The sequence below is a fragment of the Protopterus annectens genome, chromosome 12.part0 (genome assembly GCF_019279795.1).
Source record: "Protopterus annectens isolate FY-2018-M chromosome 12.part0, PAN1.0, whole genome shotgun sequence".
Classification (NCBI taxonomy): Eukaryota; Metazoa; Chordata; order Ceratodontiformes; family Protopteridae; genus Protopterus; species Protopterus annectens.
This window is the reverse complement of record NC_056746.1, coordinates 556943471-556959637: the sequence shown is the minus strand read 5'-3', so window position 1 is coordinate 556959637 and position 16167 is coordinate 556943471.

Here is a 16167-nt window from a genome sequence, read left to right as displayed (position 1 = left end):
TCTACATAAATTAAAAAGATGAAGCATAGTTATAGAACATTTAACTAAGCATGATTCCCAAAAATGCCATCCCAGTGAAATCAAAAACACTGAAAGTAAATCAAGTCTAAAAAAATCAACAACTGATTCCTCAAATTCCCCAACATAATATTTCTTTGTTAAATAAAAAGCCATGGGATTTCTGAGAAATAAAAATGTTCACCTTCTGCAGCAATATTAGTGAAAAGACACCATTAAAGTGACCCTTTTGAAATGTTTGATTTCTCAGATTGACCTCTTGTCCATAATTATGGGGTCTGATAGTAATTCTACAGTGTTAAATGTGTTCGAACATAACACCCTATTCTTTACTTAATACATCAGACTATTTTCAGAAGTAGTTAAATAATTTAAGCATAAGATATATTCTTTCCTTGTCCTGCACTGTTATAAACAAATATTAGAAAACACTACTTACTCAGGAAACAGGTTTTAAGAGTTTTTCAAATTGCTTTCTATTTTTGTACAATGCATGTTACTGTTTCCACAGAGACAAGTACAGTACAGTCTTTTTTCTTTTTTTATTAGTAATACAGTTATAAATTTCTAAGAAAAGCATAAAATGCCTTAGTTACACCATTTTTTTTTCATTTGTATAAACATTGGAGACTTCTTCAAATTGTCTTTTATTTAGCCATAATAAAAGTATTAAAAAGTATTAAGTTTCATATATTTGACCTTCAGCTGTATTTCTCTTCATATAAAGTCACTTTTCCTGGAAATTTTGCATTTCTGCACTTCCAGCTTCACTTACTGTTTTTTTTTCTTGATGTAACTAAATTAGAAAAGTTAAGTGTAGACTTTATACAAGCAATTATATCAAGGAGAGTGGGCAGTAATGGGAAATACTAGACCATCTAGAGGCATTTTGAGGTTTAAAATAGCAGACTGAGGGCCTCATTGACCCTAGAAGGTCCAATATTGCCTAGTACTACCCAGTCTGATGACATTACTACATTTTAGAAAATAGGCTACCTGAATTATTACTTTGTGTATATTTATTTTTAAAATATATTTTCTGAGGTGATGTTAACTAGTTGTTCTGCCTATAATATAATTGTTAAACACTCTGTGCACATTTCCACAGCTTTTCTGTCTCCTACAAAATAAATATTGTATTTGTAGAAAGTCCACACAAAATTCACCAAAAATAGGACAGGATTCAGAAAATCTGCTTATGCGGGCACATAAGGGCCAAATGGAGCAGCTGAAGTAGGGCAATGTGGCCTGACACTAATGAACTATGCAGTAAGAGTGATGTTATACAGTGGAGTCAGAATAAATACACAATTATGTGGTGAAAAGATAGGTTACTCAGTCCTGGGACAATACAGTGGCAGATTATGTCACCACATGAGTCCAATAGAGTGAATGTAATGTGCGCATGATGATATTTATTCACATGTGCAACAACAGTCCATTACAAGCACAGCTGAGCGACCAGTTAAAGGGTACACTGTAAAGCTCCTGCTATTTTTATGTTGTAAACAGGAAGGAAATAGAGGGTATAGGACAGACAGACAGAAAAGGGGAAGACCAACTCCAGGATTTAATAAAATCTGTATAGGCACAGTGTGCAGCCTACATGGAATGTATCCATGTACATGGCCATGGTTCCGCCTCTGCAGAGCACCATGCATATTAATGATGGCATGGTGCCATGGGAGAGCTGAGGAATGCGGATATTGAATCAGTGTAGTTAAAGGTTTAGCGGCTAACTGTGGCTCCAGATGAGTCTGAGGCTCCCTGCAATGGTGCCCTCCATTGTAGTAATGTTGTGAAGTGTGTCAAATGTGTAATATGTCATTTCAATGATGTGTTATGTTTCCCGTTTTTTTTTTAAATTTTTTTTTAACTGCATGTTTGCACAGTGTGGCACAGAGTGTGGCAATGCCAGGCAGTGCTCACATATAGACAGTTGACACCTGCCAGACATCGAAAAATAGGAACTGGATGTAATCAATAATCATAATTACATGTATTTGTATTTTTCAATTCTTTTTTAAATTGCTATTTGTGTGGTGTGGCATGGAGTGCAGCAAAGCTGAGTGGAGCTTATACATACACAGCCAACACCTGCCAGACATCTAAAAATAGAAACCGGATGTAATTAATTATTTATTTAAAGTTTTGTTTATGCAGATTTACACATGTTTGCATGGCGTGGCATGGTGCTCAGCAATGCTAAGAGGTAGCACAGTAGTATATGTGAAGGTATACCAGTTTTCATAATATCCAAGTAGCTAAATAGGTAAAGTTACAGCTATATGTGTAGTAGGTCCTGGGTTTGAATTCATAGCAGGCAGAACATGTCTGCAATGTGCTGCACTATTTTTCTATAATTTTATAATAAAATTGTAAAATATGGCACTGCTGTGCTCTGCTGAGCTCTGCTCAATCATGCTAAGTACTGCATAAACCTGTTAATGGCTGCTAATGTTTACATGGTGCTAATCTTCACTAAAATCATGGTTATTTGAGTTTTCACACTGCTCAGCTCTGCTTAGCTGGTTTACATGCTGCTAAGCAATGTGGCGCTTTTTTGAATGTTGCTCAATCACATGTAAGGGCGGGAAAGCAGCCTAAATTATGCGCAATAGATGGTAATCCTTCAGAATCCATTGTAGTTTAATCAACTGTCAGTATGGCTGGTGGTGTTGATGAAGGTGTGCGCTTTTGGGTGCAGTGGTGGGGCATTCAGGAGTCCAGGGTCAAGGTTATGCTCTTTGTAAAAAAATATGATGATAGGCTGCTGCAGGGTAGTTTCCAGGGCTCAGAGTGTAAGGCAGAGGCCTGAGACTGGTTGGCCAGGGAACTCACCAGTGTTACTGGTATCCCTGCACAGGTGAGCAGTGTTGTCACCACCATAATGACCTGAAAAGGAGAAAAAGGGGAACCTTGGACACCTGGGTCCAAGAAGCAAAGGCAGAGAATGCCCTACAAGTATGTAAGTATGTTTTCTGTTGCCTTAACAAAATGCAAGCTGAAAGTCTGCAAAACCGGTATGCATAATAGTGTGCTTCTCTCCCAACAGCTACAGCTGAGTGGGCTCGCAATGTTGAGTCCCATGCCAGGCACCTGACCGGGTTGTGCCGTGAGTGTGGTGAGTACGGATGTATTATGCTAACTGTATTACAGTAGGCATGAAAGAGTAAAGCATTAACTGCAGTAAAGTATATACAAGAAAGTCTGTAGTGCAATAATTGTGGAATTAGAGCTGTAGTGCAATAAATTGATAATAACAACTATAGTTCAATAAAACAAGAAACAATACCAATAACAGCAAGGAAAATGGTGTACATCAGGATTGTCTTGTCATAACCATGGCAGTAGAGCTTTATGCATTGAGTCTGTAAGGTAAGGTTGCTGCAGTCAAATATAACACTGTAATAGCTGTATAATGCAAATCTAATGGCCTGCAAACTGTAATGCTTAACTCATACTACAGTTCAAGGCTGTCTCTAGGCCAGTATTAGTCACATAGTGCTCTGTCTTCCACAAACTTCAGGTAATAAAGGTATATGGGTGAGGTAGCCTACTCCACAGCCAGATATTATGTGTGGACTTCACAGATATTTCAAACCAATAACAATAATATGTGTTCACCAGCATTGTTGAAAGTGAAATAAAGCTGTAGTAATATATGCAGTATGGTTGTATTCTATGTATGTGTGTTCTACTGTCACTGCAGTCTAGTATAACACTAAAACAGTACTAAAATGCTGTAGAAATGTCCTGTAACTTGTATTGCTCAATTCATAGTATGTTTCCAAGTGATCTCCAGGCAAGTATCAGTGACTCAGTAGCTCAGTCTGTTAAATTCCTTGTACACAGTACATTTTGCCACACACAGTCCTGGGTTCAAATCCACTGTTATGTATCACTACATTTTCAGTATCAGTCACATAATGTTCACATTTTCTCTCTCCCCAGGAAGCCAAAAATGTTATGAGTGAGTTAGCCCATATTATGTGAATATATTGTGCTTAGATCTCACAGAATGTTACACTCAATAGCAAGAATGTGTGCATCAGCATTGTGGAGTCAGAAATAAAACTGTGTGATCCCAGTATGGCTGTGTCTCTTGCATGTCTGTACTATGCTGCTGCAGTCAATTATTAAATTATTTGCAGATGTCCTCTGCATGGCTATCTAGTTTAATTACTGTACACAACATGCCTCTGAAGCGTCACAATTTCTCGTAATGTAATTAAAACTGACTAAATCGTCTGTCACAAGTTTACCAGATAAATTATTACCTGGAATGAAATGTATTACCAAATCCATATACAGAACACCTTGATAGTTATATAAGCCCAAATTATGTAAAACTGTTCTGTGTAGTTGTATACCTGCATTTGTTAGTGCTTGGCCCTTATTGTCCCATGCTATCAGCTTGAAAGGTATGTACATGCTACAACAGTTATAGGAGAATTGTAGTCACTGTAATCACAACTGTCAGTACACACTTGTAGAAGTATGAATTACCAGTGTTGTCAGGGATATCATCTGCAGTGTCACTAATGGAATGTTTTTTTTTCTCTCTCTCTCTGTCTCCCCATGCCTTATCTTAATATATGCATTACTGTTATGTATTATTATGATTTAATATTAACATAATTTGTTAAACTATATTTTGGAAAATTGTAGTTGATTATGTGTTATTATGATGCAATATTACATATGTTGTTAAAGTAACTGTTGTGTTGGTGTTATGGTTTACTTCACACTGACATGCTGTTACCATACTGACTGTTATGTTACATAATGTTGTGCTGCACATAATATACATTAATATGTATTTGGATTAATAAATATGATATTCCATTCTGTTAATACTAACAATGGTTTGGTTATTACTAACCGTAACATATTACTATAACTCATACCACAGCACGTCAAGGTAGACAGGTTCTGGCTGATCCCCTTACCTTGCCTCAACCACCTTGTCTCAGCAAGTCATGGCACTGGGTCTCAGCACATCTGGGACCCAGACCAGTGGTGCTCCCTCTGCTGTCCCTGCACTACCTGCTGTATTGAGTAGTACCACCCCAGGGGATTGGCCCCACTCTGGGAATAGTGGCAGAGGAAAATAGTCACCCCTAGGATGAGCTACCAGTCTTGGCACACAGGATAGCCCACCATGGCTATGACCAGTGTCTATGCTAGATTGAGGGCATGCTGGCTGACCTGACGGGGTAGCCATTCCCTGGTGCCCAGCCTCTACCACAGCTACCCTCAGGGCAGTGAAGGAGCAGTGACAACAGTCCCATGGGTGGGGATGTGAGTCATGCTGCAGCCATCTGGAGGTACATGAGACTCGGATTCCACAACACCCTTCCTATGCAAGGTGTTCACCCCCCTCATGTGTCACACACTGCCTCTGTCTGCTGTCTTGTCTGTATTGTCTGTTTGCAAATGCATCCTCACCTACCAAACTTACATCTCCTACATGTACCTATGTCCCTTCCCCAACATTCCACTCTCACCTTAAAAAAAATGGGCACCTGTGCCAAAAAATAAATATCCCATACATAGCTCTCCATTTTGTACACATGTCCACTGGACACATGCAATTTGGTCTAATTGGCTTGACAACACACTTATGTTGTCGTCACCACTCTCTCTGGGAGTGACAGTCCAAATTCAGATACAAATCCTTTAAAGAGCACATTTGTTGTGTTGAAGAAATGGATAACTATTGTTCTTTCCTATACCCTTTCTGCACATCTCCACCTGCCTTTCACTATGTTTCCCCCCTGCTTGCCCCTATTTCACCACTTTCCTATCTCCACTTTTTTCTTTTCTTTATATTTTTTAGCATGGCATTGCATGACGCACTGCATCTCACAGCTTTGCTTAGCTCAGCTAAATAGAGCTATAATGACTGTATGTGTTTATCACTTTGTACAATAGTATTACAAATTAAAGACCTCTGCCATGTTTCAAACCTGAGCCCATCACACCTAGAACACACTGCATTAATCTGCCATGCCACACAAGTCTTTATTAAAGCAAGTGATTTAAACAAAACATAAGTAATTGCCAATTACACTAAAAAGGCATGTTTCAGTAGAGCTGTGCACCGCACTGCATAAACTGGAATTAAAAGCAATGGAATAAATTGTGTTTACCTTGGACAGTGGTGCAATAGTACACCACTAGACAGCCAAAGACATGATTATGGATGCAAGTAAGGCCTGTGATAGCAGGTAAATGTGCCTTTTTATCAGCAACATGTAGAAAGACACCTGCTAGGGCATCAGTGGCAAAGTACATGTGCAACTGGGACCCTGGTGCAGAAATATAGCCATATAAAGCCATGCACATATTGATGGATGTAGAAAATGTTTGTCACAGCCTGTATGTGTGCAGATATATCCTGCAAATACACCTGCTGTAACAGTGATTCAGTATCTCAGTATGTTAAATGTCTTGCATACAATATATTTTTTCACTCACAGTCTTGGGTTCAAAGCCAGTGTTGTGTTGCATTTCAGGTACATTATTGTGAAGACAGCAATTAATGAATTACTCATGCTTTCTTTATCTATACAAAGCATTGCAGGTGTAATAACTGCTTTTCAGTGCTTGAAGTCACAGGTCTGCAGATAGGGACATACTTCACATATCTGTATAGCATAAGTATATGTTGCCTGGTACTCTGTTACTGACACAGTTGCCTAACACACGTACCATAAACACATGCCATACTTGGAATGTAAAGGGTACCCCCACCCTGGCTCTGCCTCTACAACAAGGCTGACACAGGTACACTTACAGCTTGTTGTCCTCCAAAGTGTTCACACCCTCTGCCTATGTCTATTACCTGTAGCAGCAACAACAGCCTGGGCTACACATAGCTCTATCTAAAGATTTTTGCTGCAGGCAGACCTACCCTCTGCAATGATGTAATCTGCTCACCCCAGTACTGCCCATCTCAACAGCTAAGAAAAGGGCGCTGGTCTATATTAAGCCTTTATATATTGCACAGTGGTTGCATGTCATTGGCTAATGATAGTGCAGTTCAGCTGTTTAGGCTGCAATTAGCATATCAGAGCCACATACTGGTTTACAGGTAATTACCTGCTAATGAGCAGCATGTTAAAACTGCAAGCAGCTGGCTATGTGGAAGCAGTCTGTATGAGACTTTCCCACACAGAGCATGCCTTTGTGAAACTTTACCAGACACACATTTCAACAGAGGGGTACTGAACTCTAGCAGGTATGTCACTGTTTTTGTGTATAACAGGATGCAGCTGGGATGATAGAGGTATGGGGAATAGGGATTACACCAGTGAACCATTCTTAGACCTGTGGTAATGACATGTCAGTGATACCCTGCTGACTTACAAAACAGGGGACATACAATACATCAGGACTGCATTGTCTTTTGTTAGTGCGGCACACTGGTGTTGTTGGACTGTCCCTATATAGTGGTTGTAATAGCACACTGCTATTTGTCTGGCACTGCTCTTATGACATATTATTGGGTGGCTGATATTAGGTGACACACCACAGTGGACTGGGGTGTTGGATGTATGATTATACAGCAGAAGCTGTCATGACACACAGGGAAATACCTTGGTAATGATACTATCTTGGTTATATCAACACACATTGTATGTTGTCACACTGTGTGGTATTACATGTGTGCAAGCAGTGGATAGTACCAGCCATTTTGTTGTTGCTGTATCTTTACATATTGGACATCCATGTATATGATCCTGTAATGTGTTTCCCTTTTGTTGTCTTTCAGGACTAATGTATCGTAGAAGACATGCCCACTTCTCAGATGCTGAGAATGAACTGATACTTGAAGGACTAAGGCAGCATCATCACATACTCCTATCCAGGGGGAGGCATAACAGAGAACAGCAGGCTGCATTGTGGGCAGACTTTGTCTGGGAGGTGAATGCCCATAGCCACCAGGACAGGACATATGAACAGGTTATACACCTTGCTACTGAGATGTTGAATGCTTCATGATGAAGGGCAGCTGATGTAGCCAGGGGTCATGCTGTCACCAGTGGAGGACCTGCAGTGGAATAACCACTCATGGTCACTGAGGAATTCCTGGTGAACCTAGGGACACATGACAGCTCCCAGGCATCCATCGCACCATACATTGTGGTGGTGGGTGCCACAGTGTCCAAAGCAGAGGAGTGTGCAGGTAAGCTTAAAGTGATCACCACTGTGATACTGTAGCAGTCATTATGTCAGGCTGTATATACCTTTACATGGGTGTCAGGTCTAAGTACTTTGGCATGGGTGGGGTTTAAGCTTCTTTGTACACACATACTCAGAAAGTCACCAATACATCAAGTAACACTGTAGCTACCGTACATGTGAAATATATGCAGGTATTACCTTGTTGTACTGCAGTATGTGGTGGTACTGAAATTACCTCACCCTCACCCTTTTACAGGTCCGTCAGGTGTTGTCCCAGGCTGTAGCTCTGCTCCTGGTAAGCTTAATATTGAATTGTTATGGAACATATTTATGTTATTAAAGTTAAAGGCCAGAATAATGGCCTATGTACAATTCATATTGGGTGTAACCAGAGTAGAATGTTGGTGTGTTCCAGTGTGGAACATGTGCCTAAAGTTCCTAGAGTGAGTAATCACAGCACTGTAGTTCAACAAACAGAACCACTTGTGCAGTTATTGTTAAGTGTGAATAAGCCTCCTGGGTTACATGAGGTAATTAATCCAACATACCTTCTAAAAACAGAATGGTTGATGGTAGGTACCTTAGGCATTGAAAGGTGTATGTCTATATATTTGTTAAGACAGGTGTACTGGATGTTAAGTGTTGTTTTATCAAATATAGTGTCATATTGCATAACTTAAAGGTAAATTATACTGGCCAGGTTTAATGTGATTTTCCTGACGTGCTTGTTATAAAGGGCTTGAGTGGAAAGTGTATTTTGTTGTGATTGTCTGTTGTGCATGACAGCAGAGATAAGAAGATGTGAGATTGGTAATGCAGTTGTGGATCTCCATTATTATGAGTCTTTGTGGAGTTTCCATACATAATAGAGCAGATAGTAATGTACTGCTTTTGTCTTGGTTCCCACAGGTGACAGAGGGGGTTGGGAACTTTCCCCCACACATCCTGATGAGAGTGTCTCTTCGGACTCTGATGATAATGGTGGCCACAGTAAGGCACAGGTGGGGTTGTTGATGGCTGAATCTATCCCACAGGTTGACATCCCTCTTCTGCCCCCATTGTCACCACACACAGTCAGTATGCCCACACATACCCAGTCCTCAGAGGCCACAGATATTGGACAGTCAGAGGGTGGTGACATTGAACAGGACAGTGTCGGAACTATGGCTTCAGTGAGTGTAGACACTGGCCATAGCCAGAGAGCTGGTGAGGTCCCACATAGGCGGATTGATAGAGCAGCTTGTAGGAGGACTGCTGTCCATCTACCACCCATTACAGGTGTCCCATCACGGGTCACTTAGCACATGTTTTGGGCCATCATGAAGGCACAGACATGTTCTGATCAGAACACCAGATGTATACTTAGGGTTATGGATGCAGCACAGTCTGACATCTGTGACTGCCTCCACCACATTAGGGACACCTTGGATTAGTTAAGTGATGCAGTTGACAGACGGTGGGCTGAGATAGTGTCTGTCTTGGACTGCACATTTTCTGTGCTGGAATGTGTGGTTGTTGTAGGGCATCTGCTGAGAGTCCACATGGCCATGCACAGTTATGCTCCCATAGTGGCAGCACATCCAGCTCTAAAGAGGCAAAATGGCCGGCCATGGGCTTGTGGTCATGAGTGTTCCCATGAGGGACACGATCCCAGCAGGCAGCCATCACCATCAAGTACTAGCACTGTGTCTGACCTTGGGCATGGTGGTGCCAGTGCAACTCCTGACAGAGCCAGTACCCGTGTTCAGGGCTGGAGATGGTGAACTGTCAACTCTACCATGTATGGTCCAAAGCTGTTCAACATACACATGTGTAGGGCTAGCACTGATCTTGACTGTGTACATGCACACACTCACACACCACTGTCACATGCAGAACACCTACAGACACACACGGCACCTCTCCATGGTCCATCTAACCCACTCCCCTTCCTGACTCACACACATGCTGTCAACCATTTGGGCCAGCCTAGGCCTCCAGCAACCCCAAACAACACCCTGCGCATGTGATGATACCTGTGCTACATCCTTCTCATCCTTCCCATTGAAGCAGGGACAAAAAGCTATGCATCTAATACACAGGGTGACTATATTACTTGATGTGTACTTGTGTACTGCAGAACTGTGTTGCCATGCCTCTTGTAGTTGTCAACAATGTATACTGTATGCTGGCATGTGTCATGAATATGCAACATACTTTTGTGTACCTTATGTTGTATGATGTTGTAAAGGTGGTCGTGTTACACAATGATAGGTATGTCACAGACTTCTGTATGTTTCTGTTCCGAGAATCTGAGGGGATGACCTATGGATACATGGTGGCACTAAGGCAGCACAGGATGGCATAGCAGCACAACAGGTAACAGAAGCATATAGTGTTGTTGTGATGTTGTGTAGACATGGTAAGTGACACCTGTCACCACTCACACAAGGCAGGACCAGTACACACAGTGTAGTGACATGTATAACCCCAAAGGACAGGCCCAGACAGTTGCTGACTGCAGACGTCATGATGTCACCTCTGATGATGGGTCTGTACCCATAGCTAACCTGTACTCTCACACTGTCTGCATCATGTACACTCCCTAGTCCCCACCACATGTGAGACATGACAGTCCTACAACCTATCCCATAACCACCATATTGACAGAGCAGTTCATAACAGGCCTTACAATGGACGGCACACAGCATCTATTGCATATGCTAACATTCCAGGCTGATACTCACCTGTGATCTGACATGGGATACTAACATCATTGAGAAGCCTTTGCATTCATACGGACTCCACTATCTGCACACCAGCTGAGTGGACTATGGCACCTATTCTACCCTTGCACAGAGATGGTACATCCACTGACCAACATTAACTATACAAATCTTTTCCATAACTGTATGCCCATGGGGGCGACCATCATGGAACTGATCAGCACACATATCTGTGGTGTAAATATGGTTGAGTGTACACACTTTGGATGTGTGACAGGGGGTGCATGACTGTAACACGTGGTGGACATTTCCGAGGCAGTCAGCAGGCACATAAGTGAGGATACATCAGGCCGTACAACCCCCAGACTGAACCAAGCCATCTGACTATATCACCTATTTAGGTAACATGTACAAATGATCCCCATAAGCATCCAGAGTCTATATTATGCTGCCAAAAAACCTTTCTATCGAACACCACTCCATCACCATGTATTCAGTGGAATTCACTTCCAAGGTTTGCTGAATACTTAAAAGGCAAAAATATAATTGTCCTGTAACACAATGGAACTAAATCTAGCTAAACCAAACCCACCCATGTGGGGGGCTGTGCCCCCCACACTCCCTCCAACTAAATATACCAACTCTGAGATTGCACTACAGTGCAGAAAAGGGCACAATTGTATAGTTGGTCAACTACATCTTTACCCTTTAAGTATTCAGAAAATTGCGGAAGTGAATTTTGCTGAATATATGCCGAGAGAGTGGTGTTCGGCGGAAAGTTTTTTTGGCAGTGTAATATAGACCCTGGCATCCATGTAGCCCATTGATGGCAGACATGTGCAACATAGGGACATGAGACTTCAATAGCTGATCTCTAAGCAGCATTGCTCAACAGGACGCAGTCCTGGGTCTTCTAGTTAAGTTCACATGTCCTATGGCTCTATAACATGATGCATAATGCTGTAACAGCCTCACACACAAACATGGCCACATTCAGGCTAGCAGCACTATCACTCACTGCAGACATGACACATCAAGGCGCATACATAGTGCCAGTTGGCTGCATGTAGATTAGAATACTTACCTATGTAGTGGTACACACTACAGATCACAGTACCTGATGCACACAACACACCTCATGTATGCTAGTACAATCTGTTTAGAACATATAATGCTTGTTGATATCAGCAAGCCTTGTTGTGATCAGTCATTTGGAGGGCCACATCACTCCCTATGAATAAAATAATGCAAAACCCTACCTATGTCTAAGATAAGAATATGATACATACACCATATGGATATACACATGCACCTGATGGTGTAGAGTGAGATTAGAACCCTTACCTATCTAGTCTTATACACTATAGATCACAGTACTTATCACATGTGCCAAGGCTTACATCATCTGATACACTGTCAGTTGTTAGTCTTAAGGTGGTTGACATCATCAGGCCTTATAGAAGAGGGCTGTTTGGAGGCCAGCAGCAAGTTAGAGGCCCAAAAAGTACATAACCATTGCAGGTGGATAGCTCATGAGGATGCATCCATTGCTTTGCACAGGTGTATATATACATACACATACACACACACACACACACACACACACACACACACACACACACATACACACACACACACACACACACAAACAAACACACCAAGTGGACTGGAGTGAGATTAGAACTCCTACTGATCTAGGCTTACACACTATAGAGCCCAGTACTTATTGTATGCGCCACAGCTTACATCTGCTATTATATGGTCAGCTGGTTGTCTTAACATGGCTGACATAATCAGGCCTTGCAGAAGAGAGCAGTTTGGAGGCCAGCAGCATGTTACAGGCCCAAAACATATATAACCATTGCAGGTAGATTGCTAATGAGGACATGTCCATTGTCTTGCAGGTGTGTGTGTGTGTGTGTATATATACAGATATATATATATATATATATATATATATATATATATATATATGTATATACACACACACACACACACACACACACACACACACACACACACACACACACACACACACACAGTGAGCTGGAGTGAGATTAAAACACCCCTACCTACCAAGGCTTATACACTATAGATCACAGTTCTTATCTCATGCACCACAGGTTACATCTGGTGTATATGTCATTGCAGGCACAGTACTTGTGCATTACACAATCTAGGTTTGTGTTGAAAAGCATCTGTGGTCTGCAGAGTGATATTGCTTCATACTGTTATCTGCATCTAGTATCCTAGCAGTGAGATAACTGCTGTTATCCTAGCTATGTATGTACAGCTACCAGTATGGCCATATGTGGCTGCTTGCAGTTAGTTAGGTGAAACTGTGGGTAGGGACACATATTCCTGTATATAACAGGGATGTATACATAAGTGTATACATGTGTTATGTAGATATATGAAGAGAGTCTATGTATCATTTTAATATATATAGTTATATGGGTCTACTTTCATTCACTGAAAACTCTTTTCACTGAATTTCAATTCACCCTTAAAAAATCACTGAAAACTGAAATCACTGAAAACTCATTTCACTGAATCACATTTCACTGAATGTAAGTACTGTTGTGCAAATAATGTATATGCCCTTTCCCCCACTGTAGTGCAATCCTGTAGTTAGTATAAATAGTTAGGGGGTGTGGGGGCACAAGCCCCACATTGGGGGATGTGGGTGGCATGGTACCCCACCTACTTTTCGTTTTATATTGTTAGCTTTCAGTGAAATGAGATTCATAAATATAAAAGCTAAGTAGGTGGGGGCTATGTCCCCCACACCTTGCAATGTGGGGGGCTGTGCCCCCCCACACCCTCTTAACTATATATATACTAACTCCAGGATCACACTACAGTGGGGAAAATGGCATATATATTTTATTTGCCCAACAGTACTTACATTCAGTGAACTGTGATTCAGTGAAATGGGTTTTCAGTGATTTCAGCTTTCAGTGATTTGGTGTGTTTTGAAATTCAGTGAAATGAGTTTTCAATGAATTACAGTAGACCCAGTTTTATATATATATATATATATATATATATACATACATATATATATCAGTATATATCTATTTGACACTACATAGTGACAGAGATACTATGCATGTGAATGAAAGAAACTGACAGACGGATATGTTTACATATATGTCTGTATGTATAGACAATTTATACATAACAGGTCATTTCATTGATGGAGCAACAGAAATGCTCACATTTTTCCTGCGTGCCCAGTGGGACTGTCAGTACTTGTAATGTGACTCCAGGCCACACCTACCTGTACTCCAGTCTGGGATTCTGTGTGTTACAGACATTAACATCTGCCCCTGTTTCTGCAGTACTGCCCTTTACTCAACATATCCATGGCATTCCCCAGCTGTCTGCTGTAGTTAATATGTGATTGAGGTTGGTAATGTTACACCACCAACAGGCTGACAGTCTGCATACCTCTCAACTCACCAGAATTTTGCAGAATTTCCAGAGTTGTGCCAGATAGCTTTGGTCTGCTCCTCATACATTTGTGGTCTTCCACTGCTTTATTGAATGTTGACATTAATACATTCTACTAACTACAAACATTTGCTTTTCAGATTTTATATCCTTCAGAAAATATGTGATAATGCAACAACTTTTATTCCATCAACTGTGTAGGTTTATGTGACCATTATTTCAGTTCTGTCCCTATGTTTGACCCTTTGTCCCCCCAATCTTTGTTGCTTTGTCCAAATTTCTTGCACTATGAGGTTGAGTAATATGACATTCTGTGAAAACACTAACAAAGTACAACCTCACATGCAAAAGATATGAATAATTCCAGATTAGAACCTTCAACACCATCACCCATGCTAGCTTCCTAGTCCACTGAGCCACACAGGTTACTAGAGAGAGAGAGAGAGAGAGAGAGGTGTCATTCATCACACAATCAACAGCATACATATGTACAATGTCATCCTGCATGAAGAGAGGCATACAATGTGTGCGCAATATGTATGTTACAACGCTGAGATTGCCTGGTTCACTGATATACCATAGCTGACTTTCTGTTAATGCAGTTATAAAGGTACACTACTGTGTTGGGGATGTGGGAAAAACAGCACTCAATCAGCTTTGGTAGAAAGTAGTCCACATATCATGTGTAGCCACTGTTTAACATCTCCCTTGCCTGATGTTGTGAATATTCCAACCATGAGGCCTAGTGAATATTGAGGAACACATAGTATTGGACTGGGTAGGTGTAGTCCTATGTATCTGTTAAATCTGACCACATCACCCACTATATTTCCTTGCATAACAGCAGCAGATACATATATATGATACTTTATTATAGTAATCTTTACAATTAGTGCATAGGTTAGAGACTTACCTTGTGAATGCAGCATCTGGCAGAACTGTAGTTCAGGGCTCACTCTGTGTGATGCAAGCAGTACACAGCCAATACATGGATAGATACAGGTGGTGTGGGTTGCATGGCATTAGGTATTTTAATATATATATATATGTGCATAGGAGTGAGGTGTCAGTCCTTAGGGTACTAGGCTGTCAGTGAATGTGCTATGCATTGTCTCTAAGCTAATGCCAGAGTGTACTGGGCATGCCTACATCTGCCTACAAGGACATCATCAGGGGGCTTCCCTTTGAGTTTTCCTGTGAGTGTGGCTGTGGTGACCCAGGCACTGGTGGGGGGCTGTGTATCCCTTCCCGTTGCTGATCCTGCTGCAGCTGCTTCCACAGGATCATATTGTGTAGCATGGCACAAACTGTGAACATATATGCACTTGTGGTTGGAGAGTATTGCAGGGCTCCACCAGATATACCAAGGCACAGGAACCATGACATCAGCAACCCAAACACATGCTCTATGATGTTGCTTGTTTGTGAGTGTGCCCCATTATGGCATTCTTTGGTGGGTGTATGTGCATTTCTGATGGGAGTCATCATCCATGGATCCAGTGCATAGCCAGCATCCCCCAGTAAATGGCCATGTGGGATGTCCCCCCTAGAAAACATCTGGTATAGCTGTGATGCATGCCAGATATAGGATTTGTGATAGCTGCCAGCACACACATTCATGATAGTGCCCTGGGAATTGCACTGGCAGTTTATGGAGTGGTACCCCTTGTGGTTGAAATAGATTCTACCCTCCTCATCAGGTCGTGCCTTGATGTGTACATGGGTGCAATCTATGGCACCCAGTACCTCAGGGTAATATGCTACATGGTAGAAGTGTTGCATATTACTGGCCATT